This window comes from Lutra lutra, chromosome 6, assembly GCF_902655055.1.
Source record: "Lutra lutra chromosome 6, mLutLut1.2, whole genome shotgun sequence".
In the NCBI taxonomy this organism is placed as follows: Eukaryota; Metazoa; Chordata; class Mammalia; order Carnivora; family Mustelidae; genus Lutra; species Lutra lutra.
In genome coordinates this window covers 32,132,872-32,146,435 of record NC_062283.1, presented here as the reverse complement: position 1 = coordinate 32,146,435, position 13,564 = coordinate 32,132,872, and the positions used below count along the sequence as shown (strand labels likewise).

Sequence of the window (13,564 nt, the reverse complement as noted above, 5' to 3'; positions counted from 1 at the left end):
GGTCCAGACCCAGTGCTCCGAAAAGGGCGAGGGTTTGTATTTTTCCGCAGGATGACGACACCCCACGCTGGATGCCAGAAAGGTGGTGCCGAATCCTCGCGTCTCCAACAGAGGATGGCTCGCCTCATATTGAACGGCCAGAACAGACCGAGAAGAAGACGTTTCCCCCCTTTACAGCTGGAGGGATGTTTCATGCAGAACTCTGGAAACTGGATGCTGCCCTGGGACCAATTGGAGTGCAAATAGCCAGGAGTTGGTTATACTGCCACAAAAGACTTCAATCTGACTTTGCGGGCCTGTGTTCCTAGACCTTTTTTACTGGTAGTGGGCTCAGGATCAAAAGTTCTTGTCTCTTTCCAAGGGGGACATCTATTGCATAATATCCATTGTGACCACTGTGTGTTAACACATTGTCTACCTGTGTCCCTGCCTTCGTCAGGCACAGGTCCCATGATAGTGTTTATAACTATGCAACCTCCATATGTTATTACCTGTGGAAGTAGGACAACCCTGGTATGCTAATTATGGGTATCAGTTAGCATTAGAACTACAGGCACAGGTAAAAAAAAAAAAAGAGTTAAGCGCTTCATAGGGTTACTTATTGCTGGGATAACTGTATTAATTTCTCTAATTGCTACGGCTACTGTTTCTACTATAGCTCTTTCGCAATCTGTACAAACTGCCACACATGTGAATTCTCTAGCCTGAAATACCTCTCACACCTTGGCTTCTCAGGAGCATATAGACCAAAAAATTTTAAGCCGCTTGGAAGGATTGGAAGAAGCAGTAGAACTTTTGGGGGGGGGCAATTATCTGTGTTAAGAACTCAAATGTCTTTAATATGTCATGGAGGATTTCAACATATTTGTGTCACTCCGTTGAAAGCCTTGAACTATTCTTGGGATGCTGTTAAACATCATTTGCAAGGAATATGGTTTCATAGTAATGTAAGTCTAGATCTTGCAGAGTTGCAAAAGGAAATTGCTAATAGGACATTCACAACTAGATGTACAAAATCCTGCTACTATAGTATCTCAGATTTTGGATGGGTTGCACGGGTTTAATCCTGGAAACATAATGAAATATTCCTTTTGGATTTTTATCATTATATTCATTGTCTTGGCTATATTGATTGTAGGATGGGGAGTTTCCTTGTTTCGTACAGGACAACAACGACTGCATGCTCAGGCACAAATTCATATGCTTGCCTTATTTAAAAAAGAAGGGGATGTTGGAGGCAACGGCATGGGCATGGTTGGAGTCGTGGGTCAAACCAGGTGCTGACTTGTGTCTCCTTTAAAGTCCTGATGCCTTGATAAGGGGTCAAGGACAGGAAAGTTGAGTAACACTGAGAAAGGGTCTGTGCTATGTGTTGTGCGCTCGCCTACATGACTTCCCACATGCTCTCCCTACAGAAGGGAACAATGTGGTCAGGGTCATGAATTCTTAGTTGGTCCTTGTTGTTCCTGTACTTCCCATAATCCACTCCCTGTTTGTAACTTCTTGTAGCTAATGGCATTAGCGGTGACTACCTGGCATCACGAGATTTGTTTGTAGTTAATGTAAACTTGTTATAGGAACTTGGGTCATCTGACTAGATACTGATGTATTACTCCTTCTATTGTGGTTTGCCTTATAAATGCTTGTAAGATGTGGAATAAAATCGGCACTGTTGGACATCCTCCTCAGTGCTCCTCCTGCCCCCATCTCTTTGTCTCTTAATTTCTTTTCACCATCCTCTTACCCTCACGTTCCTGGTCGATTTGTTGCACTAGCCGGGACATGTCTTCTAAGGCAAGGGAAACAAAAACAATACATTTGGGACATCAAAATAAAAACCTTTTGTACAGTGAAGGAAATCAACAGAACAAAAAAGCAACCTACTGAATAAAAGAAGATATTTGCAAATTATATATGCTGTAAGGGGTTAATATCCAGAATATATAAAGAACTTAAACAATTCCACACACACACACAACACACACACACACACATCAGACTGGGGCACCTGGCTGGCTCAGTCAGTAGGACATGCAAATCTTGATCTTGAGTTGTTTGAGCCCCATGTTGGGTGTAGAGATTACTTAAAGATTATCTTTTAAAAATCTGATTAAAAAATAGGCAGCCTGAATAGACATTTTCCCAAGGAACACTTAACAGATGGCCAACAGATTCACTGATCAAAGAAATGCAAATCAAAACCACAATGACATCACCTGATAGCATCCAGAAAGGCTAAAATCAAAAAGAAGAAATTACAAATGTTGGCCACATTGTAAGGAAAAAGGAACCCTCATACACCGTACCCTCCCCCCACATCCCCTCTCCCAACCCACCCCCACATCCAGGCCCACAGCCGAGCTCACACTCCTTTCAGTCCTCACTCACAGCGCACCCCTCCCACTCTTTCCACAGTCACACACAGACACACCACAGTGTCCTCACAGTCACACACAGACACATCCACACAATCACATCCACGCATTCCCCACAGCCACACACGGACACAACCACAATCTTTCTGAAAAGAGCTCTCAGAGGGACCCTCCTGCCCTGGACTGGCTCAAGATCCTGCGTGTTCCTCCAGGACGGAGTCTGTCTGTCTCTCACTGGCCCCCCGCCCCTGCACCAGAAGCTCTCAAACACCCCGTAGTTGTGTCTGCACACGGTGTGCACCTCGGACCTCTTCAGCTCCATGAAGTCCTTCTGGCTGTTGCAGTGCTGAGCGTCCGGCCGCCCCAGCTCGGTCACCGGCCGGTACTCCCCCACGTCGCTGTCGAAGCGCACGTACTCCTCGCCGTTATAGAAATACCTATCCAGGAGCCGCACCCGCTCCGTCCCGTTGGAATAATGACACTCGGACTTCACCAGGAACAGGAAATGTGCTGTGGGGACAGAAACGATCCGGTCACCCGCGGGCTTCCGGAAGACACTGACGGCGGCGCCCTTCGCTGGCTCCTCCCGCGCCCCCAAACCACCAGCACACACCGCCCGTCTTCCCTCTGCGCGCGGCGGGAGAGGCGGCCACTGGGTCCCGGGCTCGGCGGCGGACCCCCAGCCTGAGCAGCGCCGGCATTTGCCCCTCACCGCCTCCTCCTGGACGCCTGCCGCTCACAGACACCGGCCTCCCTCCTCGCCTCCCTCGGCCCTTTCCCCCGCCTTAAACAAGCCCCATTTGCTTCCCCGCCCCCTGAACACTCGCTTTAGCCCCAGCAGGCTCAGGCCCCGGCTGCCCCTGCGAATCCAGAGAAGGAAACAGAAGCGTGCCCTCCACTCTCCGAGCTGAAAATGCAGGGAAAGTGACGCACAAAACCCAACCAGACCAGACTTTGTGCGGGGTGAGAAACGTCACAGGAGACGTGTGCAGTTCTAGAGCCGAGAATAATTGGATGATCTCAGTTACCTTGGCGTGCCAGAGAGGTGGTCTCAAGAGTGACATTCCAGACGTGACAGGAAAGATTAAATAGATGTGAGATGTGAGCTGGTGTGTGTGTGTGTGTGTGTGTGTGTGTGTGTGTGTGTGTTTGGGAGCAAGGGGGGCCTGTTTCAGGTAAAGGTAATAAATTGTACAAAATCTTGAAAGAATTGATGGTGAACCTCCTTAGGAAACCAGAACAAAAGTTCACTGAAGCACAGATAGTGAGAGGAAGGAAGGGAAAAGATTACATTGGAGAAGTCACTTGGGGCTGGGCCCTTAAAGCCTGTGGGTGATAGTAGGATTTTGATTTTATACTAAATGTAATGGAAAACCATGAAGAGTTTTAAAGAGAGAAAAACCATGATCCTATTACAGGATCACAATCCCTTTTCTGAATTTTCAATACAGATAGCTTAGAAAATCAGTTTTTTTTTTCTTGTTTGTTTTTGGTGCCCAAAACTCATTTGGTAAATCTGACCTGCTGAATTAAGGAGTCAAACGTGTCTCAGAGCTCTTACTTGTCCTTCTGTAGTTTAATATGTGTAAACATAGTTATCTATGATATAAATGTATATGTTTTGGTGTTTTTGTCTTTATGTCATTGAAATGTGAAAATAAAGCTAATTCCTTTATCAGGACCCATAAATGGAGGCCACCCAAGCATTCCACCCATATCCCAAATCTAAACTTACAGTCTGCACCTACAGAGAACACCTGTCAAGGAAATTTAACATATACCAGTTACAATTCTCCAACTTGAGTTTAGCTAGTTTACCTTCCCCCAGAAAATAAGACCTGGTAACCTTATATGGAAAACCCCGACCTTTTAGCCAATCATGCACAGTTTCCATGTTCCCTCTTCTAAAGCTCTATAAACTTACACTTGCCCAAATACCTTGGGAAAAGTGCTCCACAGTTTTTGAATCACTTTACTCCCCCAATCTATGGATTATTTTCCCTTGAATAAAGGATATCAAACATTTTACTAAATTGATTTAGTTTTGTCATTTGTCAATGCCAAAAGAGTTAAAGAATAACCCTGTGGTTAAAAGTGAGGCAGATAAATGGAAGCTCCTGATATCATCAGTGGTCTAGAAAGTGGAATTACTGCAGAAATATGAAACATTTTACTGAAAAATATTTGTTACTGTCACCACCATTTAGGTTTAAAAAGGCAAGTTGTTGAAAATTAATAAAGACTGTGTGAAATACTGAAAAATTTGTCTTAAAGCAAAAAATAGAAATGAAGAGTTGCATTTGCTTTGATTAAATGGATTCAACAAAAAAGTGAATTTTTGCAACTCTCTAGTTTTTTAAAGTAATGAAACAAGCTAAAATAAACCGTGAAATACTGAATTAGAAGGTGAATGTGTGTATAAAGGGTGAGTCTAGAAATTTTAGAAGCAGTACAGTGTAAAACAGTTTTCAACCACAGCATTGTAGATATTTTAGACCTCATAATCTTGGTGATGGGGGCTGGGGTGGCCTTTTCTGAACATACTAGACTATTTAGTCTCTCTGGCCTCTACCCACTGGTTGTCAGAAGAAAGTCCTAGTGTGACAAGCATAAGTGGCTCAAGATATTGTCAAATGTTCATGCGGTGAAGGAACAGGGTTGGGAGGGGGGTGAACGTGTCCTGTGTGAGAACCATTGGTGAAAACCATCTGAGAAAACTGTGGTGAAAGAGTCATTGTTAATCATGAAGCAGTGGAAAATTACATAGAAAAATTTTCCAGTATCATACCTCTTAAAAATCTTGATCCTATATGAAACTTAGGTTTTCTAAAAATCTGGTCCCAGTACAGAGCTGTTTTTCTAGCAAAATAAATTTGTTTAGGACCAAAATTTACTGATTTTTTTTCCTTGGCAATTGGTCACTGTTATATTGTGATTTATAATAAGAAATATATATTTGGCCTTAGTTTCTGGCCCAGAGCTCTTAAAACTCTGGAAATGTCCTATGTGGTAAGAGCAGTAAAGGTGTCTTTTGTTACATTAATGAGGTTGACTTTGGATACCCCTGTGGGATGAGGGCTTGTTGCCAGGAGAATCCACCATGCGATTGGAGGGTTGAAACTTTTAGTCTCATCCTTGCTGACTGCCAGGGAGGGGAGAAAGGCTGAAGATGGGGTTCAGTCACCAATGGCCAATGATTTAATCAATGATGCTTATGTAAAGAAGCCTCCATAAAAATCCAAAAGTCGTGGTTCAGAGAGCTTTTGGGTTAGTGAACACGTGAAGTTTCTGGGAGACTGGTGTGCTTGGAGAGGGCCAAAAACTCTGTGCCCTTTCCCCATACTTGCTCTATCTCTTTCATTTGGCTGTTCTTCAATTTTAGCCTTTTATAACAAATAGGTAATCTGGTAAGTGAAATGTTCTTTGAGGTCTGTGAGTGCTCTAGCAAATTAATCAAAGCCAAAAATAAGGAGTCATGTGAACCTCCAAAGTTTGTCCCTTCCATCAGAATCACAGGTGACAACCTGAATTTCTGACTGGAATCTAAAGTGGGCGAGTGGCTGTCTTATGGGACTGAGCCCTTAATCTGTGGGATCTCCATGTAGATAGCATTAGACTTGAGCTGAATTGAGGATCATCCAGCTGGTGTTGGAGAATTGCTTGGTGGTATGGAAAACCTCCCTACACACTGAAATTGGTACCAGAACACCTTAGTCACCAAGTCATAATTTATCCTTCACATTCTCTTTCTTAGTTTTGTGCCATTGGTTCCCTGCTTATCTATTGTAGTAAAGTACAGCCACAACCATTTCATTCCTGTTCAATGTCCCAAATAATCTATTTTCTAACTTTCTGTCTTCTACTCCCAGTACCATTAGGCATCAAAATTACCAGCATTGGCCTGATGTAGAACTCTCTTTTCTGCAGTCAAATCCCTCAAAAGGAGAGAAACTAAGAAAATAATGACAGTCTCATATAGATAGTTTACAAAAATGAGCATGTCCCCAGACTTTGAATAGAGACTTTTGTTAAACTCCTTTTGCCCTATAACATGACGGCAGAGAAGAGTGCAGCCTGGATTAGATCTCTAAGGTCTATGCTACGATTCAGAAATTCTCTAAGTATATTCTAGACAGATGAGAATGTTAAAAAATAAGAAATGTTTGAAGTTGTTGTCCTGTTCAACATGTAGCTTATATGGTTAGCACTATGTTCATGTGCCCAATTTAAGGTTGCAGATTTAGCAAACACAAATGCGAGATGCTTAGTTAAATTTGGATTTCAGATAAATTATCAATGTTGACCTGAAATTCAGATTTAACTGGGTATCCTATTTTTTATTTGGAAAGCCTAGCCTAATTGTTAACAAAATCTTAGAAGGAGTATATTTAATATTTCTTTGTATTCTTCAATACATGCCCACCCATGACAGCTGGCACATAGCATGAACTCATATGGAACTTTTCAGGTAGTAAATGCAAAATGGATGAATTTTTTCTGTATATGGAAACTAGCAGCATTTGCCCCTCTCCCCAACTCTAAGATACACCCTGTAACATATAAACATCAAAAGTTTATCAGTTTTACCCAGTCTAGTACTATTCACTAACAATAGTTAGAACCCCAAGCTCTAGAATCAGAAAGTTTGAATTTAAACACGAGCTGCTTCTACTTTGATCAATTTTTTTTAAGATTTTATTTATTTATTTGACAGAGAGAGAGATCACAAGTAGGCAGAGAGACAGAGAGGGGAGGGGAAGCAGGCTCCCTGCAGATCAGAGACCCCCCCCAACCCCCCTCCCCCTCCCCCGCCCATGTGGGACTTGATCCCAGGACTCTGGGATCATGACCTGAGCTGAAGGCAGAGGCTTAACCCGCTGAGCCACCCAGGCGCCCTACTTTGATCAATTTTTAATATCCACGAGCTTTTTTTCTTTATCTCTAAAATAGATTTAATAATATCATATTCTCACAGTGTTATTACTAAGTGTGAAGTTAAATATTGACTCTTCCTATGCTGATCACATAATAATTCCTCAATATATATAACCATTTTAATTTTTATAACTCCTATGAATGTAAACTCATAAGCTTTTTCTACCTTAACCTCCTAAAGCAAATAATATCTTTGTTATGATTTGGCAGTTTTCTTCTATTAATTTTATCACTAATTACCATTTGAACATATAAAAGCAGAAACATTGGTTTATGCATAATAATGGAGTATATATGAACTTAATACAAAAGAACTCTGCTGACATAGAAAAGAGGGATTTTCAACATACTTGGATTTATATTATATGATCTGTGTTTTAATACTATGTGACACTGGCTAAATCACTTTGAATTTTAGATTCCATAGATATGTATGTTTTTATCTGCTGCAGATAGGATAGGGTAGGCATGGGAATTATTATTACACTGATATTTATAGGCTCACTACATGGTAACTGCAAAATGTTATGATGCTTTATGCTGATAGAGATCAGATTTGTGTTTTTCATTACTCCATCTTCATCACCTAGGATAATAGCTTGTATAGCATGGGTTGCTAAAATATTTCCCTATGAACTTTAAATCTGATTTTCTTTATCCAAAGCCTGATTGTGCTCTATGAAACACAACCAACCATTGCAGGCCAATGATGGACCACACCAGACAACATAGACTGACGTTTGGCTATAGTTTGAGACCTGTAGGCTTTGGGTATGTAATGGGTTATACTGTGTCCCCCAAAAAGATACATTCAAATCTTAATTCCCAGAACCTGTGAATGTGACCTTATTTGGAAATAGAGTCTCCTATGGATGTAATCTAATTAAGATGAGGTCACTGAGTGGGCCTTAACCCACTTTGATGCGGTCCTTAGGAAGGAGAAAAGTCAGAGACACTGAGACAGAGACACAAATGACAGATAGCCATGTGAAGACAGAGGCAGAGATTGGGGCTATGCTGCCACATGCCAAGGGACACCTGGAGATATCAGAACCTGAAAGAAGTGAGGAAGCATTCTTCCTAAAAAGCTTTGGAAGGAACATGATCTTACCAGCACCTTGGTTTTGAACTTCTATCTTCTAAAACAATGCAGGAATATATTTTTTATTGTTTGAAGCTACCCATTTTGTGGTATTTTGTTATGGTGATCATAAGAAACTGATACAGGGTTTGAGAACAAGGAAATAAAAATAAAAAGAAAAGAAATGTGCAAAAAAAAAATATTTCCCTATGAATTAAAGGCTTTTTGCATAACAAGTCACCTCTGCATGCAAGGGCACTCCAGTGTTTTCTTGCTGATGACTGAATGTCTCTGATTCTTAAGTTCTCCCAGCTTCTCTTCAGGTTCTTTTATTCTTATACTTTAGGTCCAGCTGACTTCCTGATCCCAGAGCACAGGCTTTCCCTGAGGTCAGCTACACAAAAGAGTCATCTTTAATCCATTTTTTCTTTCTTTGGCTCCCATTGTTTTTTCAAATGCTCCCATCTAGTTTTTATCTTAGATACTTGATTGAATCTGCAAATGTCAAATCCACCAAACCCAGTTCACTTCTCTGTCATGTTTCACTTCACCCACCTCTTTGTTTACTTATACAACTGGCCACACTCTCCTCCTTGAAAAAAAACTACTTTCCTTGACTTCCATGTATGTTGGTTTTCCTCCAACATCACTGGTACCATTCTCAGTTCCCTTTGCTGACTCTTTAGTTCTTGCCTTTTCTTGTCTTCTACACAGTCTGTCCCTGTGAGACCTCCTCTCCTAGAATTTAACACAGCATATGCACATCAATGACAGCAACACATCCACCTCTAACCCTGGCCTCCTCCTAAACTCCAGTCTCATATATTCTACTGACTGCTGAGAGTTCCACATAAATGTCAAGAATCATTTCAAGCTTAAAAAATCTTTATTTCTAATCACCACTTGAAATAATTTTCTCCCTCAGTCTTCCCTATCTCAATAAACAGCATCAGCATCCACCTAGTCATTATGGAAGACAAAATCCTTAGGAAGAAGCTTGATTTTCTACCCCTTCCACTCATTTAATTTATTAACATGTCATATAAAAATTTATCCCAAACCTGTTCACTTGCTTTACTGCTATCTTTGTCACCCACTAGTATACTAAACAAAGCCACAAGCCTGTCTTCCCTGGAGAATTACATCATGTTCCTAGATAGTCTCCCTGACTCCATTTGTGAACTTCTACAATCTAGTCTCCAATGGTGGTTAGAATTATTCTTTTAAATATAAATGAACTTACCTTTTATCCCTTCAGTAGTCCACATATCTCTCTAAAGAAAAACGAATTTCTTACCATGGCCATCAGGATCTAATATGATTTGGCTCCTTACTTCCTCTCCAACCTCATCTTATGCTACTCCTCAATTTGCTCACTATGTTTCAGCTACTCTCCTCTTTGTGTCTTTTAAACTCAGCAAACATCTTCCCATACTTAGGCCTTTCCCTCTCCCTGGAATACTTGTCAATTAGATCCTTCAAACGACTGGTTTGTTCTCATCATTCATGTGTCAACTAGTGTCACTTTCCAGGGAGAGCTCCTTAGCCCTTGTGCTGAAGTTGGGTGAATTCAATGCTGTTTCACTACACTGATGCATTTTTTAAGAGTAATTATTCTTCTCCGTAATTTTTTCCCTTTTTGTTAAATACTTTAAAAAAATATTATTTATTTATTTGATGAGGAGAGAGAGCACAAGCAGGGGGAGCAGCAGACAGAGGGAGAGGGAGAAGCAGGCTCCCCACTGAGCAGGGGGCCTGACACAGGACTTGATCCCAGGACCCTGGGATCCTGACCTGAGCTGAAGGCAGATGCTTTACTGACTGAGCCACACTGGTGCCCTCTTTTTGTTAAATATGTGTTCAGTTGTTGTCTTTCTCCCCAGTTGTTAGGTAAGTTCCATGACTATAGGGGACTTTTCTTTCTTAACCAAATAGAGTTCTCTGATCCTAAAACAGAATCCAGTATATAATAGTTGCTTGGAAAAGTATCTGTGGTCTAAATGAATAAACCCAGTGTTCTGGGACTTGATCATTGTAGGATCCTGGAAAGTAACAAAGGGCTCAAGCTCCAACACTCTTTTATTCTGATGACACATTAGATCCCTTTGCTTCCTATGAAAATTTAGACAAACCTCCTCTTTCTCCTGCTAGTCAGAGGAAACATTCGTAGGTAAGGAAAGGTGATTTTAAGAAGGAGAACATTTTGTTATATTTCATTTCATCCAGTGGAAATGTGATACTACTGAGGGTTGGTGCCTTCATGAAAGGCAAAAAAACATGGCTAATTAAGGAGAGGGCATGGTGAAAGAGCCTATGAAATTTGGGGCTAAGACTCCAGGAGGCCAGTGAGTTTACTCGACTTTTTAATTGACTTTCAGCCCCAGGAATATAAGCAATCTTCACACCATTGGTACACTGCTCAGGGTGTACAGTTTGTATCATATAAAATTGCTGATAATTGATTAGTTTTGGCTTATGCAAATAGAATTTCATATATTTTTTGTCAAAATAGGTTCATACCGAACACTAATCTGTGCCAGGTTTTTAGAAGAAGCTTTAAGTTCTTTAAGGCATCAAAGGACACCCCACAGATTCTCCTTTTCTATAGGAACATTTCAAGCCCTAAGCTTCCCTGCTTCAGTTCCTGGGTGCTCTCCACAGGAGAAATAGAGGGAAAACAGATCCTAGCTTCTGTCAGACAACCTACAGCACAGGGATACAGGGCTTATAAACATTAGGGTTCAGAAGAAAAGGAAAGGAGAGGATGTGGGAGGCCCCTCGATACATCTTTACATATCAGGGAGAGGCACTAACATCACAAATCCTGCTGAGGCCATAACACAAGATCTTCTGCAAGAGATCTTTCTAATCTCTTTTGACTCTTTATAAAATTTTCAGCAACTTTACCCTTTTACTGGCATAACTCAACTCAAAAAGGGAACCACTGAGGGTGCCTGGGTCGTTCAGTTGTTTAAGTGTTGGACTTTTGATTTCAGTTCAGGTCATGATCTCAGGGTCATGAAATCTAGCCCTAGGTTGGGTTCTGTGCTGACATTGGAGCCTGCTTAGGATTCTCTCTTTCCCTCTACCTCGCTCCTCCTCCTATCTCGTTCATTTGTGGATGTATGCCCTCATTCTCTTTCAAAAATAAAATAAAATAAAATAAAATAAAATAAAATAAAATAAATAGAAAGAAAAAAAATAGGGAACCACCAGAAGTAAACTATTGGGACAGCATTATTTCTAAATCTTCTCATGAACCTGAATGAATGGGATGGAAGACTGGAGAGATTTTATTAGAAGAGAATTAGGAAGAAATGGCCTATATGTATGGAGGCCCCTTATGAAGCTCTTGTAGATAGGGCAAGCATTCAGGGTTTTTTGCTGTGGAAAGAAGTGGGGATCCATATAGTAGAGATGGATGGTCACTGAAGAAAATGTTATAATTTTCTAAGGGACATGGCCTGGATGTGGTGACAAAGCTAACTCCCTTCCTTCCCCCATCCCACAATGGCTTATGTACTTACGTGATGTGTCCTTAGCCCAAGCCAGGGAGGGCTCAGCATCATCAGTATCACCATCAGAGCTGCCATTGATAAGCCTCTAGGGGACCACAGACATGCCATGCTAGAGAACAGAGAGGACAGGGTTTGGGGAGCAGGTAAGTCTCAGTGAGGACTAGGACCATCTTTTACCCCATACACAAAGTCATACTAACCAAGGAATTGATACTTGTTTCTGGATTGGGTGATCTCTGTGTTGAAAACCAATCAGCCTCAGGTATGAAAAGCATCATCTCTTGCTGGTCAGAGATTCAGTATTAAGATCCAATTTTGAAAATTTCCTGGAAGAAAAAGATTGTTTTAATTTAAGTACTTTAAAGATTTGATCTAGTTGCATGTGAAATATTTTATTGGACCCATATTGTTAGCCAATTTTGTGCTGGGTAGTGATGTGCACACAAATTAGAAACTTTTAGGAGCATTTATTTCTCTTTCCTTCTTTTTTTCTTTCTTTTTAAAAAAGATTTTATTTAACAAACAGAGATCACAAGTAGGCAGAGAGGCTTATTTGAAATAAGCCAGTCAGAGAAAGCCAAATACCATACGATTTCACTCATGTGGAATTTAGGAAAGAAGACAAATAAACAAATGGAAAAAAACAGAGAAGGAGGGAGTGTGGGGGGAGAGGGAGTTAGGGAGGGAGAGAGAAAGAGAGAGAGAGAGAGAGGGGCAAGAGATAAGCCAAGGAAAAGAGTATTAACTATAGGAATCAAAGATCAAACTGATGGTTACCAGAGGGGAGATGGGTGGGAGGATGGGTGAAATAGGTAATGAAGATTAAGAAGTACACTTGCTGTGATGAGAGCTGGGTATTTTATGGAAGTGTTGAATCACTTTGTTGTACACTTGAAACTAATATAATATTGTACATTAACTAAGTGGAGTTAAAATAAAAACTTGAAAAAAATAAAAATATCTATGATTGCAATTTTTTTCTTTTATTTTTTTCAACTTTTGCATCATTTATTTCAAAGGTATAGTATTAGGTGCCCACATATTTAGAAATGTTATCTATTTCTTTATTGTTCCTATTATTAAATTTTTAAATTATTTATTGCAAAACTTTATGAAGTCTATGTTGTTTGATATTAATATAGCCATACTATATTGTGGTTTGAGTTTTTATGGCATGCATTTATTTTTTCAGTTATTTTTCACCTATCTGTGTGAAAAGCATGTCTCCACCATTTTTTGAACACATCCTTACTTTCTGATATCAGGCATGCACCTACCATTTTTTAATGCATTCTTACATTCTATGATCATTTTGCATTTTCCTTTCCTCAGCTCTAGAATCGGTTATATCTCCAAGGAACTCTGGTTCCTTTTGGAGAGAATAGTATTTAGAAAGCAATATCTGTATGCTAGGTGTACTCATTGCTATTGAGATGTCAAAAGTCTCAGACTTGACATCTAGCCCTTTTACTTATAAAAAATATAAAGTCTAACTAAAAGAATGATTAAAAAAAGCTACTAGAAAGAATTGGAGATCATTCAAAGTAGAATAAATGGGAAAACTTTTTTTTCAGAAAAGAGACACAAGATAAGTTAAGTGAGCTCAACATTTCCTCACATCTTCCCCTGAGGGTGTTTGTTGGTTTTAAGGAGAA

At 40.4% G+C, this 13,564-nt stretch overlaps 1 pseudogene; it reads right to left on the bottom strand.

Moving 5' to 3' along the window:
- Positions 1-2,400: 2,400 nt before the first annotated feature.
- On the bottom strand, positions 2,401-11,999 carry LOC125102868 (DLA class II histocompatibility antigen, DR-1 beta chain-like; annotated as a pseudogene).
- Positions 12,000-13,564: the final 1,565 nt, after the last annotated feature.